The sequence below is a fragment of the Nilaparvata lugens genome, chromosome 9 (assembly GCF_014356525.2).
Source record: "Nilaparvata lugens isolate BPH chromosome 9, ASM1435652v1, whole genome shotgun sequence".
NCBI lineage: Eukaryota > Metazoa > Arthropoda > Insecta > Hemiptera > Delphacidae > Nilaparvata > Nilaparvata lugens.
The window spans coordinates 38,773,423-38,793,315 of record NC_052512.1 but is presented as its reverse complement, the minus strand read 5'-3'; the positions used below and the strand labels follow the sequence as shown (position 1 = coordinate 38,793,315).

General features: G+C 36.1%; 1 protein-coding gene across 10 annotated transcripts in view; it reads right to left on the bottom strand.

Annotated features, from left to right (window-relative positions):
- LOC111063658 (fibroblast growth factor receptor-like 1) overlaps positions 1-16,787 on the bottom strand; it is a 369,331-nt gene extending 352,544 nt beyond the window's left edge. For 2 of the 10 annotated variants that reach the window (XM_039435841.1, XM_039435850.1), the window contains exons 1-2: positions 16,602-16,787; positions 12,448-12,620 (exon numbers count right to left, since the gene is read on the bottom strand). The gene's annotated coding sequence lies outside the window, so the exon portion shown is untranslated. Of the gene's footprint in view, positions 1-12,447; positions 12,713-16,601 lie in introns of all 10 variants that reach the window. The other 8 variants (XM_039435842.1, XM_039435851.1, XM_039435843.1 and 5 more) reach the window with 8 other exon arrangements.
- Between the last annotated feature and the right edge of the window lie 3,106 nt (positions 16,788-19,893).

The window sequence follows — 19,893 nt, the reverse complement described above, 5'->3', positions numbered from 1 at the left end:
CGCACTCACACTCTCTCTTTCTTATTCTATGAAGGGTTGTGTGGCAGAGAGGACCAAGAGTCCTAACTCAGTCTCTCTCAATCTCTTCCCTCTCTAACTCTTCCCTTCTCCCACTCACTCTCTCCCCAAACATGGCTTCTAAGTGTAATTACAGGGGCCCAAGAATCTATCACCACTGTTTGCCTGATAATAGCCCTTAGCAGACATGAGACCTGAATATAAATGCATTGCGAGTTTCCTTTCCACAATCCATGAGCGTTCCTTTGTTCGGGAATCGATTTCCATAATATTTTGCATATTAACCCTTGTTTTCCACGATCTCACCCCATAGAGTTTGTAAACATAAAATTTCCAGTAGCACTGAAACGACTCGCGAAAACCAATTATTCTTTGTTTTCAGAATTAATTCAAGTTTACTGTTCACGTTCTCAGAGTAACTTCTTACCAATAAAAGGAGTTTGATGGAAAAAGGGCTCTAAAAACATTGAAAAAATGGATTCGCCGCCATTTTCTCTATATGTCCACAAATTTTCATACCTCTATGTTTTTACTTTCCTTGCCCTATTACCATAGGTAAGGAATGTATTGCCATAGAGAAACAATAACTTCAGTAGATATCCCATGGTATAGGGCGTTTATGTCGCCGATTTTACTGTGATCTCAAGCCGATAATCCACGTAATTCTTTCCCGTGAAGCTGTGTGACACTGGTAGTCTCTCATATTGTGCCGTTCATACACTCTCACCCCAACAAAACAGTAAAAATCTACAATAATCTATAGTAATCGGCTTGAGATAACAGTAAAAGTTGCGACATGAACGCCCTATACCATGGGATATCTACTTACGCTATTGTTTCTCTACGGTATTGTTTACCGAGAAAAAATAAGGTACCCCAAATCCTAAATTTCTATACGTTTCAAGGTTCCCTGAGTCCGAAAAAGTGGTTTTTGGGTAAGTGGTGTGTGTGTGTGTGTGGTGTGTGTGTGTGTGTGTGTGTGTGTGTGTGTGTGTGTGTGTGTGTGTGTGTGTGTTTATGAGTGTATGTGCGTCTGTGTACACGAAATCTCATTTCCCAATTAACGGAATGACTTGAAATTTGGGACTTTAGGTCCTTACAATATAAGGATCCGACACGAACAGTTTCGATCAAATGCAATTGAAGATGGCGGCTAAAATGGCGAAAATGTTGTCAAAAACAGTGTTTCTCGCGATTTTCTCAAAAACAGCTCCAACGATTTTGATCAAAGTTATATTTAAAATAGTCATTGATGAGCTCTATCAACTGCTACAAGTGCCATATTTGTAAAAATTTCAGGAGCTCCGCCCCAACTATGCAAAGTTTGATTTCAGATTCCCAATTATCAGGCTTCAGATACAATCTCAATAAAAGATTTCGAGTGGAAAAGATTGAGAATGAAGATCTTTACAATTAATGTTCAGTAACATTCTTACCTGAAATTTTAAATTATCTCGAAATTCGAGAAAATGTCATTTTTCCAATTTCAAACTGTTGGCAACTGTTGATTCTATTAAATCATTTACTATGAAGAGATAGCAGACCTCTTATGTCTCCAGCGTTATTGTACTGTCACCAGCTGGCTCAGATCTTTGAGATCCGCGTGAACACTAGCGTCAGGTGATCAATTATAACGACAAGGAAAGTTGTTTGAGTGTGCCACACCAGATTTTTCTGAACGATGCAACGATTTCAAGAAGGCTGTGTCAAGCGTTTGAGTGTGAAAAGGTTTATCTTTAACACTGTTTCTCTCAAAACGTGGTTTCAGCTCATGGGCCCTTCTTCCATCAAACTCCTCTTTTCTTTAAAATGTATGTATTCAGAGCAACTTTCTTGTATTTATAAAAAAAAAATATAGTACACTTTAAAATTAATAAAATAATAAAACAAGAATACAAATTGTAACTACTAGTTTCAGTGATCAAACGGGTCGATGTCAAACGAGGCAAAAGACAGAAGAGTCCTGCGACAGTCGAGACCAGCGACGGTAGAGACCGGCGACATTCGAGGCCAGCGACGGTAGAGGACTCCTGAAAAAGTGGCCTCAAATGTCGCCTGCGTTGGCGACAGTTGAGGCCACTCTAATTTTTGTACAGCCCCGACAGTCGAGACCTAAGACGGCAGAGGACTCCTGAAAAAGTGGCCTCAAATGTCGCCTGCGTTAGGCGAAAGTGTTGAGGCCACTCTAATTTTCGTACACTCCCGACAGTCGAGGCCAACGACCGTAGAGGCCAACGACTGTTTTTGTAAAACAGTCCTCTACGGTCGTAGGCCTCGAATGTCGTCGGTCTCGACTGTTGCGCCCCCTCAAAAACACAGTAAAAAATATTTTTAAGGAAGAATGTTTATGTAAAGTTGTTGATTTTTCAAATCAACTTCCTAGATTATATAAAAAGGTAAATTTGTTCATTACTCTAAGCATCATATTACTGTATATAATTTTTTTCTATTCTCTGAAGCTTATTAATTTTGTAACTTTTAAATTCTTTATAACTTTAAATTCGTGTAACTTTGAAAGTTCAGCATGTAAAATAAAGATGCCAGCATCTTTCCATCCTCCAATTGAGTTTCGTCAACAAAGGTGGTCAAGTCATATACATTCCAGTACTTGGATGATGGTCCCTAAACATATTTTCAAGTAATGGGAATCCATTACTACTGCATTATGCCTCCTTCATTGACAAATCTAAATATTTATCCATCTTCTATCCATCTATAAGACGAGATGGTACCTGTCTTTCTGTCTGTTTGTATGTGAGCTCATCACGCTTGAAATACTTGACTGATTAAGCTGTAATTCTTCACAAAGATGATCGTTCTGAAAATCCTTCAAGGATAAGCACTATCTACCTTCAAAGTTCATATGCTTTATTATGAAGGAAGTTTCCATTATTTAGTTTTCAACAAATCAGAAGTTATAATCATTATTAAATGTATTTTGTCTGGAATCGCAGTAGGATGTGTCCTCAACTGTCGCCTGCAGCAAGCGAGTCTCTAATTTTTGTACAGGCCCGACAGTTGAGACCAGCGACATTCGAGGCCAGTGACGGTAGAGGACTCCTGAAAAAGTGGCCTCAAATGTCGCCTGCGTTAGGCGACAGTTGAGGCCACTCTAGTTATTGTACACTCCCGACAGTCGAGGCCTACGACCGTAGAGGATTGTAAAACAGTCCTCTACGGTCGTAGGCCTCGAATGTCGTCGGTCTCGACTGTCGCGCCCCCGATCAAACCATCGTTAGGTTATAAAAATAAAATTTCTATTCTTATTATTCATTTATCATTTTTTCTATTCTCTATTCTTATTTCAATACCAGCAGGTAACCCGTGCTCCGCGAGGGTCCAATTGAAAACTTGACAAACTGGAAACCCAGCCTACTTTTGTATAGGACTATAACCATCCTCGGTAAAATAAGAATATATTATACTCAAAATTCCGAATTGATAAGTTGAGTAGTTGAGACGTGATGATGCGTCATTCGTGAATTTCCTATCCCGTACGTATATAAGCCAATTCTTTTCTCTATTATATTCTAGATTTTCATCATAATATAGAGTAGTTAAAATTGTTTATTAATTTATCGTGTTTATATAATAATATCAGGGCACGGGGCACCAAGCTTCGCTCGCTATTTTTATATATTGATAAACAGAACACAATTCTCTAAAATGATCGTATTATATTTCACAGCTGGCTATATGTCATCTTATGAATTTCGGGGATTCGATATTTTCATTTTTCACATACTCACTCGCTCACACACTTTTTTACTATCCACAGCTGTTTCAGCCAAAGATGAATTATCCTTCTAATGTCGTTCAGCGAGTTTTCCTAAGGATGATATCTAGTGCAATCGAATTGTTATATCATAAACCTACTTTGTTCCAAATTTCGTGAAAATCGTTAGAGCCGTTTCCGAGATACGTTAAACATAAATAACCAGATATAAAAATAATATACAGAAATTGCTCAATTAATATAATAGGATAATCTTTGTTACTGCGGAGTACAGTGACTAGAATGCCATCTCTGTTTTTATTTTAAATGGTTATGGATTTTGATGGTTGACCCAAAGCAGGTTTCTAACCTTAGGGCAACCTAATTATTTTACTTTCCTTCCCCTTTTACCATACGTAAGGAAAGTATTGCTTTCCGAAAACAATTAAGGTACCCCAATTTCTAAATTTCTATACGTTTCAAGGTCCCCTGAGTCCAAAAAAATGGTTTTTGGGTATTGGTCTGTATGTAGGTGTGTGTGTGTATGTGTGTATGAGTGTATGTGCGTCTGTGTAAACGATATCTCATCTCCCAATTAACGGAATAACTCAAGAGAATAAGATTATTCAATTCGCAAACTGTTGGCAAGTGTTGATTCTATTGAATCATTCACCATGAAGAGATAGCAGACTTCATGTGTCTACAGCGTTATTGTCCTGTCACCAGCTAGCTTTGATCTTTGAACAGTAGACTTGAGATGCGCGTGAACACTAGCGTCAGTAGATCAATTTTCATAACGGCAAGGGAAGCTGTGTGCGCCACACCAGATTACTGTGAGTGACATAATTATGTTGTAATGAAATATTACGGGGAATAAAATAGTATCATTATTATTATTATTATCAAATATAAAAATATTATTAGTTAGTTGATTTCTCACCTCATAACAATTCAACAATTCGATACGTTGCTTGGATTGTCGTATATACTAGTAGTTCTATGAACAGTAGACCTCACGCAGTTTCCTCATCCACAAGTATCTGATGTAACCTGTTCTAGTTGATTCAGTTGAATCACAATTCATAGTTGAAACATAATTTACTCTTGAAAACTGTTATTTGTTTTCTCCAAGATCAAAAACTCACTTATGTTGATAAACTCAGTTCACGTTTGAATATGTATCCCATAATTTATCCAGTTTCGTGATAATCTTTTCATCTGATGAAAATATTTCTCTACTATTTTAGAATTATTTTTTTTCAATCAAGAATATTATAATTTCTTCAGCATTATTCAGTTCATTTAATCATTTTTTATTTCATTCCCAATCACCTATTAAATTTGTTTTCCAAATGTGAGAATATTGATACTGATGGGCTCGCATCATAGAAAATATTGAAACCCTACCTTATAGAAATAGATACGGCCAGACATCTGTGTAATGCATGCAATGAATAATCCACTTGTCAGCTGTTTGATTATGAATGATTCTATAGTCTGATTGATCCTATCTTCAAAGTAGATGATAAACATAGTGATATCAGAGTATGGAGGAACTCCTTTTCTTTTAATATAATCCTTGAAACGTAAAATTTCGAGAAACCTTGTGTATACATCGACGCGCAGTTGAAAAAGGAATATTCCAGCCAGATCTCATAGAATTCTATCAACGCGTTACATACAGACAGACAAAAGCAAATCGAGCTAAAACATAGACCTCACTACGTTTGGTCAAAAAATGTGTGTACAACAGTTTCATAAAATTACTAGTAGTTCTGTGAACAGTAGACCTTGCGCTCAGTAAGTTACATTGACCTGTTGTTGTTTTTTTCAAAAATTAATAAATAATTTATCGATTTAAAATGTCTAGAAAAATCCTACATAAACATAGAGCTTTCTGTCCTATCGTACCGTGACGTGTCGTCCCGGAATGTGAGTGAGCGCTGTTATCAGGTCTGGCTGCAACTGTCTACAACGTTGATGGCAGGATACATTTTCAAGATATTCGATGTTTTTGAACGGGTAGTATTATAGTCAACTGTCTACTAACGATGATGGAAAGATACATTTTCAAGATGTTCGATGTTTTTGAACGGGTAGTATTATAGTCAACTAACGTTGATGGAAAGATACATTTTCAAGATGTTCGATGTTTTTGAACGGGTAGTATTATAGTCCACTAGACAGCTGATTTATGATGAATAATTCCAAAGTCTGATTTTTACGGTAATATTGGCGTTCAAAGGAGACTCCTTTTCCTTTTGTATCATCCTTTAAATGCAAAATTTCAAAAACCCGTATGTATACGTGGACGCGAAATTCATAAAGGAACATACCTGTCAAATTTCATGAATAGATTGCTGCGTTTCGCTGTAAATGCGGAACATAAAAATATAAATATGGACAAAAAATATATAAACATAAAGAGAAATGCAAAACCGTCGACTTGAATCTCAGCCCTCACTTCGCTCGGTCAATGAGGTCTTTAAAGCACTCGTAAGATGTTTAAGACAGCAATATCTACAATACTGGGAAACTACATTTTCCCTAGAAGAGTTTGTATTCAATGGTTCAAAAATAGCTGCAACTAGCTTACAGAGACTCACTACTCAATCGAATCGATCCAGTCAGAATACTCATGAAATCTCAGTAGGTCTGGAAAGTGAAGTAGAAGGAGTATTTGATTCGATTTTGAAGGCAGAAGAGTCGAAATATGATTTTATGTAGCTGAGTGGAATGATATTCACTCACAGCAGTCCTCGATTATAGGAAAATGTGGATTAGGGACTGTGGAAATATTAGAGATGGAAATAATGTTTTCAGAAGTGATGAATAACAAAATTCAAGCTCGTCACCCATAAACATTCCACAACTTTCCTGTTTTCATGATGGAGGAAATAATTTGTGCATGTACCAACATCAATTCATTCATTCCTTGTCTCATTATTTGTTATCAAACTCATGAATCAACTTTCTCACGTTGAATCAAAGGTTATGAATGACTTTCATTGGAGCTTCTGAAACTTTTACGTTTTGAGCTCTCACCCTCGTATACATTACCATGGATTCTTTCCTATACAATCAAAATCCAACCACCCAGTTGAATTAATGAAATTAATCAACTCAAATTATTTATTTATTTTTATCATAGTCATTCACTGGGTTGTATGGGATGTATGACAGAGAGAACCTGGAGTCCTAACTCCGCCCTTAGGGCTGTGCAAAGGCTAAAAGTAAACTTTCTACTCGTGATATTTTTCTAAGTTTTTCGATTTGTACAATCATGTATTCATTCATTACAGTAGAGTATGCTTTAATGAGAATCATATGTTTATTTGTTCTGCAAACAGCTGTTTACCGGCTTGATCTCATGCATGGAAAACAGCTAAGAATGATTAATTGCCTTTATTAAAGCTGTGCAAAGGGTAAAAATAAACTTTCTACTCGAAATATTCTTAAAAATTTTCGATTTGTATATCATCAAGCTATCAAGATGGAAATGTTTTCTCAGAAGAACATTTTTTTCCGATCATTAATTTTTGAGATATGAGCACCTGAAGTTTAAATTTTTGCGACAGAGCATTTCAAATTCGGTAAGATATAAATCCATGAGATTTAGAGGATAGATTCTTCAAGGTACCGTATTGTTGATCTAGTAAAACAAAAATTTTCTGAAAACATCGATTTTTGAAAAAGTTATTCAATTTACCAAAAATAACTCAACCAAAAGTTATTTTTGGTTATTGGTTAAATATATGGCCGGCGAAGGAAAGGGCGACCCAGAACAAGATGGATAGACGTAGTGGATAAGGATGCAGCAGTAATTGGGGTGCGAAGATGGAAAAGTGCAGCGGTGGACAGAGATGCTTGGAGGCGGCTGTGACCCGCGCTGGGTTGTAATGCCAAATAAGAAGAAGAAGATATCTCAAAAATTAATGATCAGAAAAAATTTTTTTCCTGAAAACTTTTTCATTTTGATAGCTTGATGATATACAAATTGAAAATTTTTGAAAAATATCACGAATAGGAAGTTTATTTTTAGCCTTTGCACAGCCTTAATAAAGGCAATCAATCAATCTTAGCTGTTTTCCATGCATTAAATCAAGCCGGTAAACAGCTGTTTGCAGAACAAATAAATATATGAATCTCATTAAAGCATACTCTACTGTAATGAATACATTTATATTTCCTTTACAGTCGAGTATGTCTCATAGTTCCGAAATAGGAACAGCAGAACTGCTACAGAAAAGTACCTTCAGCGCTCCAGGTGGAAGTTTTGTCAACTCCCACAAAATTCCTGATTCGGAATTTGTAAACTAGGTTATATTTATAGAATGTATTTAATAACTTCAGCAAAAGAAGATTATGTTCTCTATCCCTCAATGATTCTTCTTTAGATTCTCTCTCTCTTGGGTTAACAGCCGTAGGGCTGGTTGGCAGCAGCTCTCCATGCTTTTCTGTCGTCCGCTTTCCGCTTCAGCTCGTAGTATGATCCACATCTCATATCCCGTAGCAATTGTTTCATATACTCCAGCCTAGGTCTTCCTCTCATATTCCTTCCTCAACCATTCCCTCCATTATCCTTGTCAGTAGAGTGTCACGTCTGATGATGTGGCCAATCAGCTGTGCTCTTCTTTGCTTGATCCACTTCAAGAAGTTCCGGTTCTCTCCCACTCTTTCAAAAACTTGCTCATTTGTAATCATATCTCTCCAACTGATCTTCATCATTCTTCTGTAGCACCATGCCTCGAATGCAGCCAATCTTCTTTCCTCTCTCACCCCCATTGTCCACGCCTCACTTCCATATGTTGCAGTACTCCATACATACGTTTTCAACATGTTTTTTCTTACGTCGAGACTTATGTTTTTTGAGGTGAATAGATTTTTCTTCTTATTGAAGGCAATCTTAGCCTGGGCAATTCTGCTGGCAATGTCCTTGCAGCTTCTTCCATCACTTGTGATTTTGCTACCCAGGTAATTGAACTCCTTCACTTCATTTACTACCTCATTCCTTAGCTTTACTGCTGAGCTGTTCTTTAGATTATTATGACGAAAAATAGTGGAAGTTACTTGGACGTGAATGTCTTTTGCAGTGCTCGAAGGAAATTTTGGTCTCGACTGACGCCTCGACTAGAAACATCATTCTCGCCTGCAAAAGGTCCCTCCCCGTCCATGTAACATAATATACTATTATTGGATAGAGTAAACAATACAGTGGTCGGAAAAGGAAAAAAAGGCTACTGCCCAAAACTTCTGCAATTTCCTAATTTTGTCTTAAATTTTTCAAATATTATTGCTTAAGTACTATAAATAATTGACCGAACGAAGTGAGGTCTAAGATTCAAGTCGACGATTTGGCATTTCTCTTAATGTTTAAATGTTTATATGTTGCGTATTTACGGCGAAACGCGGTAATAGATATTCATGAAATTTGACAGGTATGTTCCTTTTTAAATTGCGCGTCGACGTATATACAAGGTTTTTGGAAATTTTGCATTTTAAGGATAATATAAAAGGAGAAAGGGGCCTCCTCCATACGCCAATATTAGAGTAAAAATCTGGTGTGGCGCACTCACACAACTTTCCTTGCCGTTATGAAAATTGATCACCTGACGCTAGTGTTCCCGCGCTTCTCAAGTCTACTATTCAAAGATTTGAGCCAGCTGGTGACAGGGCAATAACGCTGGACACACAAATGAGGTCTGCTATCTCTTCATAGTGAATGATTTAATAGAACCAACAATAATTTGCAATTGAATAATTACATTTCCTCGAATTTAAAGCTTATTTTCAATTTTAGGTGAAAATATTACTGAACGTTAATTGTAGAGATTTTCAGGCTCAATCTACTCCACTTGATTTTTTTTATTTCAATTGTATCTGAAGCCTGATAATTGGGAATCTATCTGCATTGATGGGGCGGAGCTCCTGAAATTTTTACAGATATGGGACGTGTGACAGTTGATAGAGCTTATCGATGACTATTTTAGGTATGAATTTGATCAAAATCGTTGGAGCCGTTTCCGAGAAAATCACGAAAAACCCTGTTTTTTCACAAAATTTTCGCCATTTTAGCCGCCATCTTAAATTGCATTTGATCGAAATTGTTCGTGTCGGATCCTTATAGTGAAAGGACCTTAAGTTCCAAATTTCAAGTCATTCCGTTAATTGGGAGATGAGATATCGTGTACACAGACGCACATACACTCATACACACACACATACAGACCAATACCCAAAAACCAGTTTTTTGGACTCAGGGGACCTTGAAACGTATAGAAATTTAGAAATTGGGGTACCTTAATTTTTTTTTTAAAGCAATACTTTCCTTACCTATGGTAATAGGGCAAGGAAAGTAGAAATCAGACTATAGAATTATTCATCACAAATCAGCTGACAAGTGATTACACAGATGTGTGGAGAAGTCAGTCTATTATTGCTGTATTTCCATAAGGTCTATAGTTTCAATCAGGTACTTGTGGATGATAATACTGCGTGAGGTCTACTGTTAACAGAACTACTAGTATATATTAATCAGTAGCTTCTTATTATAAATCGTTATTTCTATGTTTAAAAGAGATTGTCAGTTTGGTGTGAGGGTAAAAATTCCTGACTAGCAATTAGGAGGTACCGGGTTCGATTCCCGGGCTGGCAAATAATTTTTGGATAGTAGCTCTCATTTAATTTCCATCCAGCTGTTAACCCTGCTGTCAATAGTTCGGTTGGAGGAATTGAAAACATGAGAGGAGAATGAAATTATGAAAATTAAAAAGCAGTATCGCAGAAAGAACCATACAACTTCACGATACGAATGTGCCAAGATGAAAATCTCATTATAGAATGATAATAATGGACGAATGGAATGCTAATAATAAAGGAGAACGAATAAAGATGAGATGAAAATTTGCTTAAGACGTTTTCTCTCACTAGAAACATGGGACTCTGAATCCACATTTGAACGGTGACAGCAAACTTTTTTTTTAGTTGAGAAGTGACACTCACTGACTGACTGACTCACTCACTCACTCACTCACTCGCATAACTATAAATCTACCGGACCAAAAACGTTCAAATTTGGTAGGTATGTTCAGTTGGCCCTTTAGAGGCGCACTAAGAAATCTTTTGGCAATATTTTAACTCTAAGGGTTGTTTTTAAGGGTTTAAAGTTCGTCTTTTAGCATGTATATTCTTCTTCCCCCAATCTCTTAATTATAATTGAAATTTCCATATCATATGTTACTATAGAACTATAATCTAGATAGAGTACCTCTTCGAAACAGTTGTTAACTGGCAACTAAATTAATAATTTTGTCAGGATGGAATTAAGTTGAGTTGACTTTGTTAGGTTGGCATCAAGTTGAAGATTTAAATGCATTTATCGCGGAAAAATTTATTGGGCACTGCTACTTCAATCCTGGGAATATTATATTACTAGCAGTCAGGCTCGCTTCGCTCGCCATATCCGTTTAGCCAGCCGTTTAGTCTGGACCCCCGACTGGATTGTCCTAACATATGATAAAAATGCCCAAATGAAAAATGCACGCGAGCGAAGCGAGCCTGCTGATCTCATTCTTGGACGATCCAGTCGGGGTATATGGCGAGCGAAGCGAGCCTGACGGCTAGTTATTCATATAAAATAAAAATACTAAGAAATTGTCAAAAACCACAGATTTATTGATACTTAGAAAGACCGGTTTCAGTTGTTACACCATTGTCAATCTCTGATAAACTGAAACTAAATACAAGAGCAGCAGAATGTATACTAGTAAGCGAGTACTGCTATTGGTCAAGGGCATGAACGCCTGCCATTGGCCCAGCTAGACAGTCTCCTCCCACTTAACAGTATCACAAAATTTTTATTAAAGATGGCAGCATACTCAATCGGCCTCGAATTGGTTGAACCAGTGTTAAAATTTCAATAATCGATTCTTTGATATCAGCCAATGAGAACGCTTGAAATTTATAACGAATGTGATGTGTGAATGTTTTTAGAGATGATTATTGAGACAAGATGTGAGTTAGTTATGTGTATCCTATTATATTAAGCGAACAATTTATGTATTTATATATCTGGTTATTTTTATATCTCGTTATTTATGTTTAACGGATCTCGAAAACGGCTCCAACGATTTTCACGAAATTTGGAGCATAGTAGGTTTATGATATAAAAATTCGATTGCAATAGGTCTCATCCTTGGGAAAACTCGCTGAACGGCATTAAAAGGATAATTCATCCTTGGCTGAAACAGCTTTGGATAGTAAAAACGTGAGTATGTGAAAAATCAAAATACCGCATCCCCGAAATTCATGAGATGACGTATAGCCAGCTGTGAAATATAAACACGATCATTTTAGAGAATTGTGTTCTCTCTATCAATATATAAAAATGACGAGCGAAGCTCGACGCCCCGATATTAAGAGTTAAATGGAGATCATATTCAGTGAAGCATTCTTATAATGTAGGGCTATTTGAATGCTTAATTAGGGGTACCCCAGCAGACGCTGAATATTGCATACAGTACATTGTTTGTATATGATTTATGAAACTTTAATACATTAAAACGTAAATATGTGAAATAATATGCAATAAAACTGTTATTTATTAACTAAGTTTTTCAAGTAGTGAAAGACTTAGTAAATAAACTTGAACTTAATATCTCAAACCTTATAACTTGAACTTAATAGCTTGAACTTAGTAGCTTAAACTTACTTACCGTTCAAACTTCAGCCAGTAGTTGATGATTCCAACTTTTCAACACAAGCGACGAAATCACTTCAAATTGAATCCTTGAATAGTTCTGAATCCAGGTTATAGAATCTCACAATTATCAAAAGTCTATACTTCTTTCCAATTTATTTGTTATCTACTTATCTATTTATCTAACACCTTTAATATTTGAAAAAATTCTTTGGATTCAACTGTATTAACCAGGATATCGGCTTCTTTTCAATTTCTTTGTTATCTACTTATCTATTTATCTAACACTTTCAATTTTTGAAAAAATTCTTAGGATTCAACTGTATTAGCCGGGATATCGGTTACAGATGGGAATTACTTATGAGAGCTTACTTCGTTGGAAGATGATAATCTGTAGAGCAAGAACTCGATAAACTGATGAATCAGATACTATATTGAAAAAAAAAGATCCTGCTCAGGAATAATCTTATAGATGTTGGACAGAACATTTCTCAGTTAAGGCTGTGCAAAGGCTAAAAATAACTTTTTCCGATCATTACTTTTTGAGATATGAGCGCCAGAATTTGAATTTTTGGGACAGAAAATTTCAAATTCGGTTCGATATAAATCCATGGGATTTAGAGAATGGATTCTTCATGGTATTGTTGATCTTGTAAAACAAAATTTTTTTGAAAGTATCAATTTTTACTTTCTTTGCCCTATTTCGTAGGTAAGGAAAGAATTATTGCTTTCCGAAAAAAATTAAGGTACCCCAATTTCTATATCCCTATACGTTTCAAGGTCCCCTGAGTCCAAAAATGTGGTTTTTGGTCTGTATGTGTGTGTGTGTGTGTGTGGTGTGTGTGTGTGTGTGTGTGTGTGTGTGTTGTGTGTGTGTGTGTGTGTGTGTGTGTGTGTGTGTGTGTGTGTGTGTGTGTGTGTGTGTGTGTGTTTGTGTGAGTGTTTGTGTGTATGTGTATGAGTGTATGTGCGTCTGTGTACACGATATCTCATCTCCCCTTCAACGGAATGACTTGAAATTTGGAACTTAAGGTCCTTGTATAATGAAATATAGTTTAGATGTTGGACAGAACTATTCTCAGTTAAGACGCATTTTGCAATAGATCACGCTCATTTATAACAGAAAATTGATGAAAACTATCCGAAAACTAACTCAAATACTCTATTGATAAACATTATTCCTTGCTCATGGATAATCGTTTAGATGATGAACGGATTATTTTTCAGTTTTAACGCATTTTACATTAGAGCATGCTTTTTACTTTCCTTGCCCTACTACCATAGGTAAGGAAAGTATTGCTTTCCAAAAAAAATTAAGGTACCCCAATTTCAAGTTTTCTATACGTTTCAAGGTCCCCTGAGTCCAAAAACATGATTTTTGGGTGTTGGTCAGTGTGTGTGTGTGTGTGTGTGTGTATGTGTGTGTGTGTGTGTATGTGTGTATGTGTGTATGTGTGTATGTGTGTATGTCTGTGAACACGATAACTCCATTCCTAATTAACCGATTGACTTGAAATTTTAAACTTAAGGTCCTTATACAATGAGGACCCGACAATAAGAAATTCAATAAAATTCAATTCAAGATGGCGGGAAAAATGGCGAATAATTACTAAAAAACCATGTTTTTCACGATTTTCTCAAAAACGGCTCTAACGATTTTCTTTAAATTTATACCATGGATAGCTATTATAAGCCCTATCACTGACATGAGTCTCATTTCTGGGAAAATTGCAGGAGCTGCGTAATATTCTCGAGAAAAATGGCGGATAATTACTAAAAAACCATGTTTTTCAAGGTTTTCTCGAAAACGGCTCCAACGATTTTCTTCAAATTTATACCATGGATAGCTATTTATATGCCCTATCAACTGACATGAGTCTCATTTCTGGGAAAATTGCAGGAGCTGCGTAATATTCTCGAGAAAAATGGCGGATAATTACTAAAAAACCATGTTTTTCACGGTTTTCTCGAAAACGGCTCTAACGATTTTCTTCAAATTTATACCATGGATAGCTATTTATAAGCCCTATCAACTGACATGAGTCTCATTTCTGGGAAAATTGCAGGAGCTGCGTAATATTCTCGAGAAAAATGGCGGATAATTACTGAAAAACCATGTTTTTCACGATTTTCTCAAAAATTACTCGACTGATTTATTTCAAATTCATACTCTGTATAGTTATTTGTCAGCTCCATCAACTGGCATGAGTCTCCTTTTTGGGAAACTAATGGGGGTTCACCCCATCCTTGAGAAATGAACTTTGTAACCTCCTTCTCGTGCATGAGGTAGGTAGGTAGAGCAGTCTATAAAAATAACACATAGTCGAGACATTTCATCTGTAGAACAGCTGTTTTGACGACTTTTAAAAAATCATCGGATTTCACAATTTACACAAAGGAAAAAGTACTTTGAAAACAATTTATTATATACACACATATACAGTAGCCTGATCGTAGTTTCAAATAATTATGTTGCCGCCAATCGTCATTATGTTATTTCTCTAAATTATTGTCGTTTAAGAATGAGGCTCCCAGTTCAATGAGCAAGGAAAGTTGTGTGAGTGTACCACACCAGATTTTTCAAAAGTTAGTTCCTACCTACAATTAGCATTGGGAATGTTTTTGGGAGCCGATCGAGTGGCATCATATTATATGGATGCGTGTCTACTATTATGATACGTAAAATTTGGACAATTTAAGACAAAATTTAGAGATAGATAAAGTTTTGGAAAGTAGCCTGTTTCTTCTTTTCTGACTATTTGTTTGCTCTATCCAATAAATAGATATCACGAAGCTATCAATAAATAGATATCATGAATAGATATCATAAATAGATATCATGATAATATAATATTTAATATTGAAATTTTTAATATTCTTTTAGGGCGGGCCAACGATTCAACAAACTGTTCCTCACTAGTCTACATTTATTATCTCTTTAGTGAAGTCCACGTTATAATGGCAGTGTTTGATTAACAATGGTATTGCTATCCTAGTCTATCATTCAACAAAGCGGATAGCAGATATCTGTTTCTCGCTTTGCTCTGTTGCCAGATCCTCTTTCAATAATTAACAAAAATATTCCATCTTGATTATGAGAATTCATTTATGAAAAATATAGTTCTTGCTTAATAAAATGTAATTGATTATTTTAAAGCGGATAGCGCTATCTCTTTCTCGCTTTTCTCTGTTGCCAGATTCTGTTTTAACAATGTAGAATTGATAATTGACCGAGCGAAGGTCTAAGATTCAAGTCGACGGTTTGGCATTTCTCTTAATGTTCAAATGTTTATATGTTGCTCATTTACGGCGAAACGCGGTAATAAATTTTCATGAAATTTACAGGTATGTTCCTTTTTTAATTGCGCATCGACGTATATACTAGGTTTTTGGAAATTTTGCATTTCGAGGATAATATAAAAGGAAAAAGGAGACTCCTTCATACGCCAATATTAGAGTAAAAAACAGACTATAGAATTATTCATCATAAATTAGCTGACAAGTGATTACACAGATGTGTGGAGAAGCCAGTCTATTGCTGTATTTCCATAAGGTGTTCAATCAGGTACTTGTGGATGAGAATACTGCGTGAGGTCTACTGTTCTCAGAACTACTAGTTAATCAACAAAATTAGTTCATCTTGATTATGAAAATTCATTATTGAAAAATATAGTTTCTTGCTAAATAAAATATAATTGATTATTTTAAACGAGAATAAACAGTTAATATTACATCAATAAACCTGTATCAGCTACCATCTAAAGAAGGCAATGACAAGACGGAGGTTCGGTAACGTTGTTCTCCTATCTTTCTCCACTGCCATTATAACGTGCACCTCACTATAGTGTAGTTTTCCAGTACCGTAGTTATAGCTTGCTGGATTGTGAAACCTTTACAATATTTTCAAGAAAACGCGAATAGAATAGATTAATCTATTGGCTATCAAGTAAACAGTTTAATGAAATTAAATATTTTGTTAATTGATTATCAATTCTACATTGTTAACAGACGATCTGGCAAACAGAGCAAAGCGAGAAAGAGATAGCACCATCCGCTTTGTTGAATGATAGGCAAGGATAGCAATATCATTGCTAATCAAACACTGCCATTATAACGTGGACCTCATAATAGGTCAATCACTTTTAACACGTTGTAACCAATTGAAATTACCCCACGTTATTGTAGTGAGAGAGGGTGGTAGTTTACAGATAAATATTCCACTGATAATTTAGTTAGTATTTGCACGAATGGCGGTCCATGTGGGGTGGGAAGTGTGATTTTTTTGAGACGATGACAACTCCGCGTAATTTGATGTTGACAGGCCCGCAGCTAGCACCAAACTGGGTCCGCCGACAATAACCGCCCTTCGCCAAGGTCGCTTCGGCAACATTCGGCTGGGCTCGGTTGAGTTCGGGAAACATACACGGATTGCGCCCAGCGGTCGAATGGGAGTGATACATAGCGCCCATACTCACGTACACTGTTTACGTAGTGACGTCATCACTGCTAGTTACTAGTTACATTATATTTGTCCCGCTCTCTCTCACTCTCTCTCTGTCGAAGATATAACGGTATCTATATATATAAAAGCAAAATGGCACTCACTCACTGACTGACTGACTCACTCACTCACTCACTAGCAGAACTAAAAATCTACCGGACCAAAAACGTTCAAATTTGGTAGGTATGTTCAGTTGGCCCTTTAGAGGCACACTAAGAAATCTTTTGGCAATATTTTAACTCTAAGGGTTGTTTTTAAGGGTTTAAAGTTCGTCTTTTAGCATGTATATTCTTCTTCTCCCAAATCTCTTAATTATAAAATTGAAATGTCCATATCACATATTACTATAGAACTATAATCTAGATAGAGTACCTCTTCGAAACAGTTGTTAACTGGCAACTAAATTAATAATTTTGTCAGGTTGGCATTAAGTTGAGTTGACTTTGTTAGGTTGGCACCAAGTTGGTACAAAGTTGAAGATTGAAATGCATTTATCGCGGAAAAATTGATTGGGCACTGCTACTTCAATCAGAGCTATTCCTGGGAATATTATATTACTAGCCGTCAGACTCGCTTCGCTCGCCATATCCGTTTAGCCAGACGTTTAGTCTGGACCCCCGACTGGATTGTCCTAGCATATGATAAAAATGCTCAAATGATGATTTTATTCTTGGACGATCCAGTCGGGGGTCCAGGGGGCGGAGCCCCCTGGCTAGACGGATATGGCGAGCGAAGCGAGACTGACGGCTAGTATAGAATACTTCTGCCACAGTCTACCTACAAGTGTCTACTATAGTGAGGTCCACGTTATAATGGCAGTGAAGAAAGATAGGAGAACAACGTTGCCGATCCACTGTTTTGTCAATGCCTTCTATGGACGGTAGCTGATTCAGTTTTATTAATGTAATATTAACTGTTCATTCTCGTTTGAGATATAAATTACATTTTATTAGGCAAGAAATTATATTTTTCAATAATTTCATAATTTATATGAAATATTTTGTTAATAAATTACAAACTCTGCATTGTTAATAGACGATCTGGCAACAGAGCAGAGTGAGAAAGAGATAGCGCTATCCGCTTTGTTGAATGATAGACAAGGATAGCAGTACCATTGCTAATGAAACACTGCCATTATAACGTGGACCTCACTATAGTTGAATGAAAAATACTAAGAAATTGTCAATTATTCACTATAGTTCATTAAATTTCTCTTCAAGTTCATTAAATCTCAATTCGTCAAATTCATTGAAGTACTCATAAAGTTAAACGAAAATCCAAATTAAATGCTGTAACTCAGCCCGAAGACTTCTGCTACTGCAAATATTGACAACAAGGTAAACAGCTAGATGCAAATTCAATGAGAGCTACTATCCAAAAATTATTTGCCAGCCCGGGAATTGAACTCGGTACATCCTAATTGCTAGTCAGGAATTTTTCCCCCTTACACCAACCTGACAATCTTTTTAAAACATAGATATAAAAGATTCATAATAAGAAGTTACTGATTAATATATAGAGTGAGTCATATGTATGGGAACCCTTCAATAGATTGGAGACTGTTGTAGATATAATACTGTAACCTATGGGATAAGTTATTGGTCAAATACTCTACCTTTTGACGTACAACTGAATTTCAACCCCTCATAAGGGGGTGACTTAGGGATTGTAACTCGAATATTTCAAATGTAAACACCCTTTTAAGAGACTTTTTAAAACAAGAAAGTTGGCATCGACAAAAATGTTCTATGATACTTGTATCCAAAATGGCGGCTTATGAGGGTTTGAATCAAATCAAATCATTTTTTATTTTGACAAAAAAACAGAACTCAGTGGAAAACTTCTATACAGTTGGTTCCAGTCAAAATAAAAATACTGCTTGCTAAATTATTCTCAATTTGTATGCAAGTAGGAGGTCAGTGAAAAAAAAGTTTTTAATGCTACATTCACACACACACTCACACATCTTTCTCTTTCAAGTTTGTATGTGCAAAAAAGGTAAAAGAAGTATTCTAATAGAATGAGAATCAGATAATTACAGAAAAATAACTCTCAATAGTTTCAGGCAGACATCCAGTAAGCCATTTTGATATTTGTTTTTTTTAAGTATTTTGTTCCCAGTATTTCTTATATAATCAGGTAGATAGTTGGAAAACTTTGGCCCCAAAAAGACAAAAGATTTCTGAAATCCTAGGGGTGTCTAGCTAAATTTTCAACTACTCTTCTAGTTCTGTATACATTAATATCATTCTCGAACATTTGCCGACTTCGATTGCCTGATAACATGTGAAAGGATGATAAGACTTTGAAAACATATTTATAGCGCATTGGCAAACAATTGAAAAATTGAAATCCTTCAAACACCGTACTATGGCTTTTTGAAGCACAATAAGAGGTGCCAGATGTGTTTTGTAGGTGGATCCCCAGCAACTAATGTCATAACTTAATTTGGAATCCACCAGAGCAAAATAGAGTTGCCTGAGCACAACTGAAGGAATGAATTTTTTAAGGTGGTAGAATTTTTTAAGAATATGGCGGAGATAATTTTTTTAATTTACAAATGTGATGAGACCAAGGGAGTTTCTCATCCACTAACCAGACCTAGATACCTGATGAAATCAGTTTGTGCCACAGTAACACAATCACAATTGATTTTACTACATGAAATTTTAATGGGTGAAGGAGTTGCCAAGGAGTAAACAATGTGAATAATATATATTTAGTTTTAGAGAGGTTTAGGGCTAGGCCAATTCTATTGAACCAGGAAAGCATTCTATTCAGATCTTCTTGCATCATTTTATTTAGGTTTTGCACGTCTGTATTACAATAAGAGAAAGCAGTATCATCTGCAAAGGAAACTGGAATACCATTGAAATTACCTGAGAAAAGGTCATTTATAAAAATGAGAAATAAAACTGGTCCAAGTACTGAACCCTGCGGGACCCCACAGTCCACTTCCAG